Source organism: Bos indicus x Bos taurus, chromosome 2, assembly GCF_003369695.1.
Source record: "Bos indicus x Bos taurus breed Angus x Brahman F1 hybrid chromosome 2, Bos_hybrid_MaternalHap_v2.0, whole genome shotgun sequence".
NCBI lineage: Eukaryota > Metazoa > Chordata > Mammalia > Artiodactyla > Bovidae > Bos > Bos indicus x Bos taurus.
In genome coordinates, this window is record NC_040077.1 from 103818899 (window position 1) to 103835038 (window position 16140).

The window sequence follows — 16140 nt, forward strand, 5'->3', positions numbered from 1 at the left end:
CTAGAGCAGGACACAAGTTCCACTCCTCAGCTGTGTGGCTTTAGATGGGTCACCTAACCTTTCTGAGTATGTTCTTCATGTTTAAATTGAGAACAAGGAAAATGTTTACCAAGATGTTATGAGGATTAAGTGAGCACTGTGTGGAAAGCCTTTTGAAATCTCCTGAACATCAATTGGGGTTTCCCAGGTGGCGCTGGTGATAAATAACCTGCCTTCCAGTGCAGGAAGCATAAAAGACACAAGTTCGATCCCTAGATTGGGAAGATCCCCTGCAGGAGGGCATGGCAACCCCCTCCAGTGTTCTTTCCTGGAGAATCCCTTGGACAGAAGAGCCTGATGGGCTATGATCCATAGGGTCGCACAGAGTCAGACATGACTGAAGTGACTTTACATGCACACACAAGTATCAACTGAGCATAAACTGTTATAATTATCCATTCATCTGACAGGATTCAGCCATGTAACTAATACAAACCATCTCCTACCTGCAGACTCTGCTGGTAGACACTGGGCTATTGTCTTTCAAATAAATCAAACGTAGTACTTACATGACTGTGATAGGCAGGGAGGGATCCTCCCTCCAAAGGGGGTTTTTGAAAAGGACAATAGAAAGAATTATTGAGCTGGGAGAGGGACAAATTGAATGTTACATTTGCTCAGTACATCCCATGGGGAGGACAGTCAATACAGAATAATCAGCCCCCCAAAATTACTTATCCTCAGGATGCAGAATCCTGTGGAAAACTCTGGGTCAAGATCTCTACTTGTAGAGACTATAGGGATCCAACTTTTAACTCAGCAAGAAACCAGAAGAAGAGAGGGTATTTTTCTCCTTAGCTCAGGGATTTAAAAGAAGGCACTCTCTCCTCATCAGTTCTCAATCAGCAGGCTTTTCTTGACTTTTCAAAAACTGCCTTATACAGTTGACCCTTAAACAGTGCAGGAGTTGATGTGCTGCTCCTTCGCAAAGTCAAAAGTCTGAACTTACAGTCATCTCTACACTTGCTTCCTCCATATCCCCTGTCTGCATCAGTGGCTTCAAACAACCTGAGAATTGTACATACTGTGGTACATATTTGTGGGAAAAAATCCATGTATAAGTGGACCCAAGCAATCCAAACCCTTGTTCTTCAAATGTCAACTCTATTTCAATCAGGAACCCATCTGTGTCGGTGAAGCAACTTTCCTCCAGTTCTCCATTGGAAAGTGGATATAACTGAGCAGGGTAGACTCAGACAGGTCTGCTTGGTTCGCTGCAGTGCCTGGACCTCCCCTTTCCCCAAATCCTTTCCCACCTCTCCTTCTCCCTTTTCTCAAAGTCCTATATTCCTAGTTTCTTCGTGCAGAGAGCAAAAACTGATAAATCGCTAATACGATGTTGATTTAGTTTACTGTGTTACTCCTCTTGGCTCTGTGTATGATTTAAAAGAGGAAACCAAAATAATGTACAGATCTTCTTTGACTTACAATGGGTTCGTGTCAGATAAACCCTTCATAAATGGAAAAGATCATAAGTTGAAAGCACCTTCAATACACCTAACCTACCAAACCTCCTAGTTTAGCCTGCTGCTGCTGCTGCTGCTGCTGCTAAGTCGCTTCAGTCGTGTCCGACTCTGTGTGACCTCATAGACGGCAGCCCACCAGGCTCCGCCGTCCCTGGGATTCTCCAGGCAAGAACACTGGAGTGGGTTGCCATTTCCTTCTCCAGTGCATGAAAGTGAAAAGTGAAAGTGAAGTCACTCAGTCGTGTCCAACTCTGTGCAACCCCATGGACTGTAGCCCACCAGGCTCCTCCATCCGTGGGATTTTCCAGGCAAGAGTACTGGAGTGAGGAGCCATTGCCTTCTCCGAGCTTAGCCTAGCCTAGCTTAAGCATGCTCAGAAGAGTTACACTTGCCTACGGTTGGACAGAATCATTGAACAAAAAGCCAACTTTATAATAAAGTGCTGAATATCTCATGTAATTTATTGAATACTGTACTTAAAGTGAAAACCAAAATGCCTGAATGGATGCAGGATGGTTGTAAGTGTATTGGTTGTTTACCCTGATGATCACAGGGCTGATTGGGAGCTGACTGGTAGCTGCAGCAGCTACCCTGCTCAGCATCACAAGGTGGTACCACACTGGTGGTACCACATAGCCAAGGTGGCTAACCCTGGAAAATGTCAAAACTCAAAATTTGAAATCTGGTCTCTACCGAATGAGAAGTTCTTTTACACCACTATAAAATAGAAAACGTGCAACTATCATAAGTCGAGGACCATCTGTATTCCCCATAATGGGATTTAAGGAGGGAATGTCCAGGGATGGGGGAGGGGAGAGATGGTCCCCAGTCACATCAGTGAGTTAGTATTCTCAGACCCCAGAACTCAGAGCTATGCTGTTCCAGTCTCACTCCATGGCCGTGCATGGCACTCAGCATCCCCACCATTCTATCCAGCCAGGCACGGCTCTGTCATTGTTGACCTCTGGTCATTTCTTCTTTCAGAAAGAGCCCACTCTCACCATCTACTCTGGAGCCTTCCCATTTCTGCCCCGCCCCCCAAATGTTTCCTGATGAAGAATTTACTTTTGGCTTCCTAAAATTATTAAGAGTGACATAAATACATTTGGCTTGGTGCAGGAAAGGGAAGCACTGAGAACGTAAGTCCTTATTCAAGGACTATGGCCAAATTTTCTTACTCCCTAAGAAGGAATGATGCTAAAGCTGAAACTCCTGTACTTTGGCCACCTCATGTGAAGAGTTGACTCATTGGAAAAGACTCTGATGCTGGGAGGGATTGGGGGCAGAAGGAGAAGGGGACGACAGAGGATGAGGTGGCTGGATGGCATCACCAACTTGATGGATGTGAGTTTGAGTGAACTCCGGGAGTTGGTGATGGACAGGGAGGCCTGGCGTGCTGCAATTCATGGTGTCCCAAAGAGTTGGACACGACTGAGCGACTGAACTGAACTGAACTGAACTGAAGAATTTCTCTAATTACCATATCTTTTTTAAGACTTGACTCAAATCTTATCTTCTCATGGGGTCTACCCAGAGCAATCTTACTGAAAACCACACCTGTTCCTCACCCCTTGCCCACACTCCCAATTTTTCTTTCCTTTCTGCCATAACATTTACCAGTATTCAAAACACAGCAAAATCTACTTGCACATTTTGTATATTGTTCACATCTTTCTTTTCCCAATGGTTGTGAGCTTTATGTAGTTTAGTCACTAAGTTGTGTTCAATTCTTGTAGACCCAATGGAAAGTAGCCTACCAGGCCCATGGGGTTTCCTGGGAAAGAATATTGGGATGGGTTGCCATTTCCTTCTTCAGGGGATCTTCCCAACCAAGGGATCGAACCCAGGTCTCCTACATTGCAGTCAGTCTCCTGTATTTTCAGGTGGACTCTTTACTGACTGAGCCACCAGGGAAGCCCATAAGCTTTATGAAGGCAGGAATATTTCTTTTGTCCATCAGTGTATGCCAAGTGTGCCTGACACACAGGAGGTATGTTTGCAGTTAATACTAATAATCTAATAATATGCATGTGTGCTCAGTTGTGTCCAACTCTTTGCAAATCCACAGACTATAGCCAACCAGGCTCTCTGCTGATAGGATTTTTCAGGCAAGAATGCTGGAGCAGGTTGCCATTTCCTCTTCCAGGGAATCTTCCAAACTCAGGGATAGAACCCCTATCTCCTGCGTCTCTTGCATCATCAGGACAATTCTTTATCACTGAATTACAGTTGACCGGTGAAAAGCACAGGTTTGAACTGTGTGGGTTTACATATACACAGATTTTACTTAATAGTAAATACTATAGTACCACACCATCTGTGGTGTATGGATGTGAGGGTTGGACTGTGAAGAAGGCTGAGCGCAGAAGAACTGATGCTTTTGAACTGTGGTGTTGGAGAAAACTCTTGAGAGTCCCTTGGACTGCAAGGAGATCCAACCAGTCCATTCTAAAGGAGATCAGCCCTGGTTGTTCTTTGGAAGGACTAATGTTGAAGCTGAAACTCCAATACTTTGGCCACCTGATACGAAGAGCTGACTCATTTGAAAAGACCCCGATGCTGGGAAAGATTGAGGGCAGGAGGAGAGGGGGGCGACAGAGGATGAGATGGCTGGATGGTATCACCAAATCAATGGACATGGGTTTGGGTAGACTTCGGGAGTCGGTGATGCACAGGGAGGCCTGGCATGCTGCAGTTCATGGGGTCGCAAAGAGTCAGACACGACTGAGCGACTGAACTGAACTGAACACCATCTATGGTTGGATGAATCTATAGATATGGAACCTTGGACATGAAGGGGTGACTACAAATTATACATGGATCTTTGACTGTGTGTAGTGTTGGTGACCCAACCTTGGTGTTGTTTAAGTGTCAACTGTAATGATATAATTTAGGTTGCTAATAATAATAATAGTTGTGTGTTATTGATGGGGCTTCCCTGGTGGGTCAGATTGTAAAGAATCTGCCTGCAATGCAGGAGTCCCAGGTTCGATCCTTGAGTTGGGAAGATCCTCTGAAGAATGGATTGGCTCCCCACTACACTATTCTTGCCTGGAGAATTTCATGGAGAGAGAAGCCTAGCACAGTCCAGGGGGTCCCAATGGATAATAAGTAATCTTAAAAGCACAGCTGTAAACTGGAGAGCCGAAGGAGCAGGGATGACCACCCTGTGCTGGGCACTGCACACACTTTCTTGCTACTGCTCAGTCACTAAGTTGTGTCTGACTCTTTGTGGCTTCCTTTTCTTTCACTGTCTTCCAGGGTTTGCTCAAACTCATGTCCACTCAGTCAGTGATGCCATCCAAGCTTCTCATCCTCAGTCACCCCTTTCACCTCCTGCTGTCAATCTTTCCCAGCATCAGGGTCTTTTCCAGTGAGTTGGTTCTTGCATCAGGTGGCCAAAGTATTGGAGCTTTAGCTTCAGCATCAGTGTTTTCAATAAATATTGAGGGTTGATTTCTTTTAGGACTGCATGGGTGCCCATGTTTACTAATACAGAGCTCCCCATCCCCACAGAACTTCTAGAACAAAGACCTTTAAACTGACAAGACATTACCTAACAGTTAGTCTTAAAGTTTGGTCTGAGTGGTAGCAAACTAACACACCTCCTCCCTAAGACCCCTGGAAATCTCTACAGGAATAAAAACATACTTCCCCAGTGGACTTACACCCCATATGCTCTCCTCCACCACTGCACTCAGTTCATTAAGAAAACCTTCAAGGTGTTCAGAAACTCAAGCAGCTCTTGGTCAGGAAGCCCTGGGGAGCTGCTGTCTGCTCACCGAGGGCCCTGCAGCAGTCCTGGACACCACTAGCAAGTCCATCACCACCTGCCATAAAGTAAATAAATCCACTGTGGTCTGGACAATTAAAACTGCATTAAAAACAATATATATGGGCAAATGGAGCCCATGAGACAAGAGCAGGGCTGCTGGAAAAGTCATTGGCTCAGAACAAGGGACTGGGTTTGGCCAGTGCATCTTACCAGGCCTTCGTCAGCCCCAATCATTCAGATCCTACTTGTCTCCTAAAATCTAAAACGGTAGCCTGAGCACTTAGGATCCTCCCTTCTTCTGAGATAGAAGGCAGCCTGTCCTGGAAAAAACTCTGGAAGAGCATACACTCAATCATTAACAACAGTTGTCCCTGAGACAAGAGCTCCCAGGAGAAGCTTAGGGGCTGACTTTTTTATTTTTAACTTTTTATTTTGTACTGGGGAAGGGAAAGGCTACCCACTCCAGCATTCTGACCTGGAGAATTCCATGAACTGTATAATCCATGGGGACACAAAGAGCTGGACACGGCTGAGCAACTTTCCCTTTCACTTTCTTTTCATAGCTGATTAACAAACAATGTTGTGACAGTTTCAAGTGATGCATGGATCCATTCTCCCCCAAAACCCATTCCCATCCAGGCTGCCACATAACACTGAACAGAGTTCCCTGTGCTGTAGAGTAGGTCCATGTGGGTTATCCATTTTAAATACAGCAGTGTGTACCTGTCCATCCCAAACCCCCTAACTATCCCTCCCCCCTCCCCCAACCATAAGCTTGTTCTCAAGTCTGTAAGTCTATTTCTGTTTTTTAAGTTCATTTGTATCATTTCTTTTTAGGTTCCACATATAAGGGATGTCATATAATATTCCACAGAAGGACTGCTTTTAAACTCACGTATTTCTGAATTTTACAAAGGTGTCAAAATAAGTAAATATTAGGGTGGAGGTAGTGAGTATGAGGATTAATGGAACAAGTCTGTATTACTTCTGTAATTTAAAAAAATCCACCACAAGTCTCTTTTTTTAGGGGTTCTATATGGGAGGATAAAAGTAGACAGAAGTGCCATGACCGTATGGAAATTCTCAGTGAGAGGCGGCTCCAGCCTGCTCTGGTGGGTAGCATGGAAAATACAAATCTCATCCACTGGGGGACCCCGGAGCCACATCATCCCAGGAACCAGCGTCTCACCTCTCAGATGGAGCTGCACACCTGGGATTCTTCTGTGTGTCTTAAGCCTCAACGAACCCTGTCCCTATCCACTCCTCAAACAATTCTACCCCAGAAGGCAGCCCACTGTGTCCTCTGCCAGTCGGCCTGCCCAGGAGCGGGGCTACTCCCAGTCTATCTTAAATGATCCCTTGTTTGCAGGACACCCAGATCTGCTGAACAAACTGGTTTAAGCCCTCAAGTCTTGTTCCAACGGGATATAGCAAAGCAATTTATGAGAAGTCGTGTCTGGAGGCAACAGGAAAATGTGGGTCATAGAAGCAGCCTCCTCCAGGGGCTGGCTGTGGCGTGGAACTAGACGTCTGCCCCGGGGCCAGGCGGGGGACGGGGCTGGGCTACCTGGGCTCCACAGAACCACAGCGGGCCCCATTCACAAAGCCACACCCCGCGGCCCAGAGCCTCCGTGCTGAAGGCACCTTTTCCAAAGTGTGGCAACTCAGACATGCAACCAGAAGGAGTCTGCATTTCCCTGTGGTCAGTGTCTGTGACTGAGAAGGAGGCAAGGCTGGCATTGCACAATGACTTCCAGAACTGGAGGCGACTATGAGGTGGAGTCAAAGGGGGATTTCAAACTGGGCTCCACAGAGGCCCAGGGGTCAGAGCAGGTATCTCAGGGGACAAGGATGAAGCCGAGGGGTGCTCTGGGCTGCCTGTTTTGGCTTCATCGAAGGCCGATCACTATTTTACCTGTTTTCTATCTGACTTCTCCCCTGTAAATGCCAGCCTGCCTTGTGGTCCAGCCTCAGCATGGAGTCGTGTTCAAAGAAACTACTGTCCATCAAAAAAATATATATAATCCAAAGAATCCAAAATCTTTACTCAGCCTCTAAAGAAAAAGCCAAGGGGCAAAGTGCATTCTTAACGAACACCAAGATGCCTTTAAAATCCATTATTCCTTATCTCTGCCATGTTCAATATCCTCAACATTCTCAACACAGATAGCAGCTGCTTTCTGAAATCTTACTGGCCTTCCTAGTCCCAAAGCCAGGCCAAAAACTTTCCACGACACGCAGCCTGCATGGTTCACCCACCTCTCCCCTCGCTCATGCGGCTCAGTTCAGCACTCTGTATCTCAGCTTAGTCTCCAGCTCCACTGGCTGGCACTTGGGGTTTTTCCCCCCTTGCACTATACAGGAAAGCCCAGACACTAGTGCAATAAGTATGAATCCTTCTTCCTTAAAAGGCAGGGGAAATGGAGACAGACTATGAATTACAATACAGTGTGTTTTTTTGTTTTTGTTTTCTTTTTTGTTTCAAGGCCCCACAGAAATATTCATTTTTAAAAGGATGCCACTGATCTTGTCCATTCTAAATGGAGCCTCTGGGACAAAACTTTAACAGGTAAGCACTCTCCTCTATACATTCAGTGACAAGGAGTTTATTACTTCACAAAGTAATATGCATAATTTGGGGCCAGTTTTTATTTATGGAAGGCCTTCCTCAGCCAGATTTTTGGCAGGGTTTGAGGTCTGGCCAAAGCTCTTTCTGCTTCAAAATATTTCTCCCCATCAACCAGCAGAAATGCCACCAGTCTAATGTTCCCGCACTGACTTCCCAAAGACTGGGTAAATATAAATATATTCCCTAAAACAGGTAAAACCTTCAGTCGCTGACACCAACCTCATTCTCTGAACTCAGTTCTTAATTTAGCTAACCAGGCAAGCAGCCATGCCCTGAGGCATTATGTGAAGCGTGAAGAAGGAAAAGATTCCAAAGTGTGAGGTGACCAGGAGGCAAAGCCCAGAGAGAACGCACAGCAAAGTGGAGGAGGGCCTGGAGCAGTGGGAAAGGAGTGATCCAGAGATGGGCCACGTGAGAGACCCCAGCCCGAGCCCCAGCCCCCAGAGCAAAGGCCTGACCCACCAGACACGACCACCCAAGAAGCCTTGAGCTCTCATTATTAGGCAACACTACAGATCCAGGTGTAGTTTTTTTTGTCTTTAACTTTTTATACAATTTTGAGAGGTTATTTTCTAGCTATAGCTATTATATTGGGTGTATTCCTCATGTTGTACAATATATCTTTGAGCCTATTTTACATGCAATAGTTTTTACCTCCCCCAACCCTTTATTGCCGCCCACCCCCCCCCCCACTGGTAACTACCAGTTGGTTCTCCATATCTGAGTCTACTTCATTTCTGTTATATTCACTAGTTTGTTGTATTTTCTTAGACTCCATATGTAAATGGTATCTTATTTGCCTTTCTCTGTCTGACTTATTTCACTAAGGTTAATACCCTCCATTTTGCTGCAAGAGGTAATGTTTCATTCCTCTTAGGGCTGAGTATTCCATTGTGTAATATGTACCACATCTTCCTTATTCATTCATCTGTTGACTGATACTTAGGGTGCTCCCATATCTTGGTAATTATAAATCATACTGCTATGAACACTTGGGTGTGTAGATCTTTTGGAATTAATGTTTTGGGGGTTTTTTTGGCGGGGGGTATATACCCAGGAGTGGAATTACTGGGTCATATGGTAGCTCTGGACTTCCCAGGTGGCACTAGTGGTAAAGAACACACTTGCTAATGAAGGAGATGTAAGAGATGCAGGTTCGATCCCTGAGTCGGGAAGATCCCCTGGAGGAGGGCATGGCAATCCTCTCCAGTATACTAACCTGGATAATCCCGTGGACAGAGGAGCCTGGCAGGCTAGAGTGCATGGGTCACGAAGAGTCGGACACGACTGAAGCGACTTAGCACACACATGTGCATGGTAGTTTTAGCTTTACTTTTCTGAGAAACCTCCATCATGGTCTCCACAATGGCTGCACCAGGTATACTTTCGAGTGAAGAACTTCCTGTGGGCACGTCCTCAGCAAATGCTTCAGCGAACACACCAACTCTTCTCTCTTCTCCTCTAACAACCCCGCCTGCCCCCTCCTCACCTGCTTCCAAACACCGCCCCACCCTGTTATCCCTGGTCTGTCTCCCGCTCCCACCTGCTGCACCCCCTGGTGGGCTCCAGGGCCTTGTCCCGACCCAGGCAGACTGCGTCCATGCCCAGTGCTCTGGCTGTCCTCAGACTTTCCCCTCGACCAGCCTCCATCCTCTCCCACTGGTCTCTAACTGTCCCTCATCACTAGACCTCTTGTCCTCAGCCTCCGACAAACTTTAGCTACTGAGTAGTTTGCCCAGAGATACCTTCTCTGCCGAACATCACCAAACCCCACTGCTGCATCCTTGCATCCCCAGGGTTCTCTAAATGTGTTCACTGAGTGAGTGAGTAAATGAATTATGAATAAATGAGAAAAAATATGAGAATAAATGAGTGCATGAATAAATGAATGAATCATTGAATGCTTTACAAAATCGGGCAGGGGATGTTGTAAAAACTACCAAATAGAGGTTCCCTTGAGTGACACAAGTGTTCAACAGTAGCAACAACAACAGCAGAAAATATCTAATGAGATTAATGCCCATTATGTAGCCATCCTTGGAGCCCTATCTGACTCAAGAACTATGGACATTCATTATTTTTGTCCAGTTGGCATCCATTCTCTTTCTTTTGATTTTCCTCAGGGATGGGCAATCAAGGCAAGGGCTTCTCTGTGGCACCATGACCAAGAGATGAGCTGATGGTCCAGTTTGGCTGTCCAGGTTCTCCCCACTTGCACTGACCCAAGACTGGAAATAATTGGAGCAAATTCCTCCAGAAGTCTGTACCCTGTAGAGACTGGCCAGTTGTTTAAGAGACCAAGTGGCATCACGTGCCCTGGATCAAACAAGGATCTACCGCTTATTATCCATGTGTCTTTGGTTTAGAGTTATTTAACTCCTCACCGCCTCAGTTTCCTCTTCTATATAAAAGCAATATGCAATGCCCATAGTGAAAATATAGATTCAAACTCACAAGACAGCCATAGGCTCTATAGTTTGCATCGGTTTACTCAGAACCATATCAGATGTTTTTCTTCAGCCCAGAAGCCCTGACAATAATCCACACAGAGAGTTCCAAGTACAAGGAGCCAACAACTACTCCAGGCAGGAATTTCTCTGGCTTGAAAATATCATGACCTCCCCTTTGGAAGCTAGTAGTTTCTGTAACAATTCCTTAGGCATAGCTTACAAGTCTCCACAGAGAGACATGCCAGTTGTGAGAATTCAGAGAAACCCAAAACGAGAGCTTCCTAACAGGTACACACAGTTCTCCCAGTCTGGGGGCCATTTACCAATCAGGGGTCATTTTTACCTGAAGTGATGCTGCCTGGCATTAGGCTTGACACAAATCACTGTATCTGGTCTTCAGAGTGGCAGTTAAGCAAAGGTCAGATTGTCACATTGTGAGGGAAGTTGGTTTTCTGAAAACTTTCACCCAAACAATAATAACAGTACCCACCTTACAGCATTGTAGGGAGGGTCAGATGAATTAGTACATACCTGGGGCTTAATAAGGGCTGGAACACAATAAGCTCTCAAAAAAAAAAAAAAAAAAATGCTTCTATTACTGTATATTTGGGTATCTGTTTGAGTTTCTCTCTTTTCCAAAACATGATTATTCCATTTTTTTCTTCTTTTAGACAGCAGTAATCCTTCCAGTAAGCTAACATTTTGCCTCAGTTGATCAGCGTAACTTTCTACTGTGATCAACTCTGGTTACCCCAGAGGAACCAGACAAAAATGAGCCTGTCTGAACCAGGTGGTCTAGTGTGACCTGACTCTCAGGCCCTCTCTTAAGTGCCAGATTTCTAAAATGACCTCATGAGGGACTTCCCTGGTCATCCCGTGGCTACGACTCCACGCTCCCAATGCAGGGGGCCCAGTTTCTATTTCTGATCAGGGAAGTAGATCCCACATCCTGCAACTAAGAGTTTACACGGCGCAGCTAAAGATCCTGCATGTGACAACAAAGATCGAAGATCCTGCATGTCACAACCAAGAGCCGGTGCAGCCGTGTGTGTGTGTGTGTGTGTGTGTGTGTGTGTGTGTGTGTGTATGTATATATACATGCAGTTTGAAAAAATAAAAAAGACCGCATGAGAGCCTGAAACATCCAATGTCCTGCTGGTCCAAAGAGACAGAACCAGAGCATAAGGAGCCTTTGTCATCGAGGATGAGAAAGGTAGAAGCGCCTTACTGGGCTTCCCTCCCTCTGAGGTTTCAGGCCATTGTGTTTCTTAGTGACTTGGAGGCAGGTTGTTATCAGAGAGCACAAGTCTCAGGAGAGTCACTCTGGGTGGGTGAGTTGTTGGAGCAGCTCACTAAGGAGCAGGAAGTGAAAACTCAGGCAAAGGAGCCCAAGATGCTCCCCCTGGTGTCCTTCGGGCAGAGCAAAAACCTCAGTCCAGGGAGAGGTCCATTACGGTAAACCTGTCCCTAGAGGAGACACAACACACACGCCAGGTCCATTTCTTTCTCCTGCCACTCAGAGGACAGGAATGAACGAATCAACAGACCTGTGACCCCTCCATTTCAATGAAGTAACCGAAGCAGCATGACTCACTTGAAAGCATTTCTCCTCTGTCTCCTTTTCACAGTCATGGTGTCTGGGTTTGGAACTGATAATTCCTCCCCTGGCCCCAGCATCCCCATGTCCCTTACCTGACACCCGGCGTCAGGTCTGGCTTCCATCTTCCTGCCTCTGCCCCTCTGACTCAAACAAACAGGGCGAGAAACCACTGCAGCTTTCCTCTCCTGTCAGGTTGGGTGACAGAAGGGTATTTCTTATTAAAGCAAGTTTTCATGCCTGCTCTCTGAGTCTAAGGAACATTGCCTGATGACCTATTTAGAAAAGGTGAGAGGACAAAACGATGTAGAAAACTAGCATGTGTCTTAATACAGGCTGAGTCTCCATCACCACCTTTCCCTTCAGAAAGTCAACCAGAGGCAGCCCACCTGTGCAGCCCACCTATTGGGCTCAGACTTCTTCATTGTCACACTGTCCTTCCTGGTAGACACTGGTGCTTCACAAGTGCCACACGTTTTCTTCACACAGATCTCTTTCAGTAGTCACAGGGGATTGGTTTCTGGACCCCCGGGCACATACCAAAATCCATGGATGCTCAAGTTTCTTATATAAAATGACATAGTATTCGCATATAATCTCCACTGTACTTTAAATCAGCTCTAGATTACTTATAATACCTAACACAATATAAATGTTATTTAAATAGTTCTAGTAAATACAATGTAAATGCTATGTAAACAGTTGTAAGTACACAGTAAATTCAAGTTTTGCTTTGGGCAACTTTCTGGAATTTTTTCCCAGATATTTATACATATGGATCACTTTGGCCCAGACGGTAAAGAATTTGCCTGCAACACTGGAGACCCAGGCTCCATCCCTGGGTCAAGAAAATCCCCTGGAAAAGGGAATGGCAACCAACTTCAGTATTCTTGTCTGAAGAATCCAATGGACAGAGGAGCCTGATGGGCTACAGTCAGTCCACGGGGTCGAAAAGAGTCGGACATGACTGAGTGACTAGCACTTTCACTTTCACATTTAATAAACACAATGTATTTATTGTATTTGTATTTATTTCACATGTAATAATAAATGCAAATGCTAAGTAAACAGTTGCAAGTACACAACAAATTTGAGTTTTACTTTGGGGAACTTTCTGGAATGTTTTCCCAGAGAGAGAGAGAGAGAGAGATAACAGCTGATACTCAACTTATTAAAAAGGTTGATTTAGGCATCAGCAATGGTGACTTCCACCTCCTCCTGGCTCAGTATTGATGAAAGTGATCTGCTTGACAATCTCAGAAGGACTGTGCAGGCCCATGAGTCACTTGTGGATCCTCACCTGGAATCGATACCAAGTCTTAGAACCTTCACCACACAGAGTTTTCCTTGTAGTTATTCTCAGTCTTGGTAGGCATCGGAACAGGTCCTTTCACTTGGAGATCCCTTTCCTTTGCGCCTCTGATCAGGTTAGCACATACCTTCTCCAGAGATTTCACGTCGCAGCTGGTGATGGTGATCTAATCTGGTGAATGGCCACCTCTGGCTCCACGGGAGTCTTGCTCTTGTCTTTAATGGCCATGGATGCTCTGGTTTCCTGACCAACTCGTTCTTCTGCAAGAGCGAACAGCGGTGAGTCAGGAGCAGGAGTGGGTGGCCCAGCGTTCCACCACAGCAGAAACCGTGTTTTCCTCAAAGAGCTCCCAGATACTTTGATCTGAGGTTGGTTGAATCTGTGGATACAGAACCCTCAGATACAGATTGCTATCTGTTCTATTAGTTACCTATTAATATCGTATTCCAAAATTATCATCTATCCTTTTAAAACATATATTCTTCCTTACCTTCTCCAAATTCAAAAGATTCATGCAGTCATGAGTTTAATGTACTATTTTTATTATTTCCCTAACTAACACTTGAAGATTTCTCACTGTATATCAAGTCCCTCTCTAAATACTTTATCAATATTAGCTTATTGAATCTTCACAACAACCCTCTGAGGTAGAAGCTACTATTACTCCCATTTTACAGATGAGGAAATTGAGGCTTAGACTGATGAGCAGGAAATCACAGTAGTTAGTAGGACTGGGATTGGAGTCCAGGGAGAAGGGCTCTAGAACTTGAGTTTCACCTGAGTTTAAGTTAACTCCTATGCTATTCTGCTATATCCTTTTTTAATACAAAAATTTTAAGCTATTAAAAAGTTTTCATTTTAATTCATATACTGTCTCAAATCATCTCATAGACCACTCAATTTTACATCAACACTTGGAGAAATACCAGCTGAGTGTAAAAGAATTCTGGATTCAGAGAAGACTTGATTTCAATTCCCTTTTCACTCCTTACTTGCTTTGCAGCCCTGAGCAAACTTCCTGACCAGTGTAAGCCTCAGCATCCCCCCATGGGGACCTTAGATAGGAATTCCTACTTCTCTCACTGGTGGTTGTAGAGACTGAAGAAATCATGCCACTGCAAATGCTTTGGGAAACATTATGGCCGCAAGTCAACATCATCCCCTCTAATGATGAAGAAATGTTTAAAATTAAGGAAATGGTGCCCCTACTTTTTCAGTACAAGCAGCCCCTGCTGGTTGAAAAATCTTTCGAATAAAAAAGTAGATCCTTACGTTTCCTTTGTGCTGTAGAGGCTGTTGCTGCTGCTGCGGATCCAAAATAAATTACTTCATGAAGTAAGGTCTGTTTATATTATCCCACTACCTGATGACTTCCTGTGTATAACATCCAAATACGAGCATCTCAGCCAAAGGTACATAAAGCCACTTCCCCCACACTTTACATTTCACCATGCTCAACATCTGCTTTTCTTGGCCACCTGAGTTGATGAGTTTCACTTTGCACCATGGTGAGGTCCAGGTGTCAGGCGAGGACCCAGACATTTTCTTCCCTCATTGCCTCAAGCAGGGTCCAGTTTATAGTCCCATTTCCCCCACAAGAGCTGGTGATGAGGGAGACACTGCAGCTGGGCGTCATTACCCTCAATCAACGGCCGTGACATTTTTTTGAAGGTAGCAGGCAGGGCTGAAGAAGGTTGCATTCTCACATTTTCAGCCAGGTTGGAGCTGTGGCCATCTGGAAAGATGGATATGAGTATAAACTTCAGTGAGGGAACTTCAGTTTTTCCTTCTTTGGGAGCTCCTACAACTTAAAAATTCCTGGTGTCCTCATCCTGGGCGGAATGTGTTTCCTAGATGCAACCTGCAAGAGTAGACGGGGTCTCATCTCTGTTCCTTCTGCTCTTCCTCATGATCCATACGAAGTGAGATAAGGAAGGTGATGCTAATTGGGTGTTTTGATATCTTGGCAGGAACAGTTATATGCGATGAATCAATGAAACTTGACATTACGGATGCCTTTGGAGGGGTCCAGGGGGGTCTCCTACCTAATTGCAACAACCCTTCAGTATCAAAGGATTTGAGTCCTGTGTCCATTCTCACTATGGGGAGCACGTCTCTGTATAACAGAGAGCTTCACCTGATAACTGATCACCGTGAATGAGAGGCAAGATACACACAGGAAACATCTCCTAAATTCCACCTGGCTTGTCCCTGTGAGTCCATCTGTCAAACCGGAGCCTCCCAACATGCAAAGACAGCAATTCTCTTACTGAAACAATCTGGATCGTACCAGAGCTTATTTAAAAAATGATTCAAAATGTGCTGCAGCTATACCAACACACTGATATCCCAGGCACAGCCCTTCACAGCATTTTATTTAATAACAAAGGGCCTTCATGGTTTGATAACGTCTCAAAGGACGGTGGTACAAATGGAAAATGGACCAAGAGTGCAAGCTTACATTCTCTCCTGAAAGAGATCCGTGTACAGGGTACTGCCTGTCTGATGCAGCTCTGTCCTGCATTCAGTCAGGTCCTGCAAAGAACTGTCCTCAACCTCCTCCACTGCCATGAGAACAGATCATTTTTTTAATGGTCCTGGTTGACCATTAATAACTCTGTTCATTTAACTGCATGGGATTTCTTCTTCAATTGTCCCTTTATTGCTGAGATAAATTAAAACTGGATTTTTAAAATTGGCTTCAAAAATGTGACCTGTCCAGGAAGTTCTCCAGTGGTGTCCAGTGGCTAAAACCCCATGATCCCAGTATAGGGGTCCCAGATTCAATCCCTGGTCAGCAAACTAGATCCCACATGCTACAACTAAGACCTGGCACAGCCAAATAATTTTTTTAAAAAACGGGTCTGTCTTT

General features: G+C 45.1%; 1 pseudogene; it reads right to left on the reverse strand.

The window, feature by feature from the left end:
* Positions 1-13128: 13128 nt before the first annotated feature.
* LOC113881099 lies at positions 13129-13496 on the reverse strand (annotated as a pseudogene).
* Positions 13497-16140: the final 2644 nt, after the last annotated feature.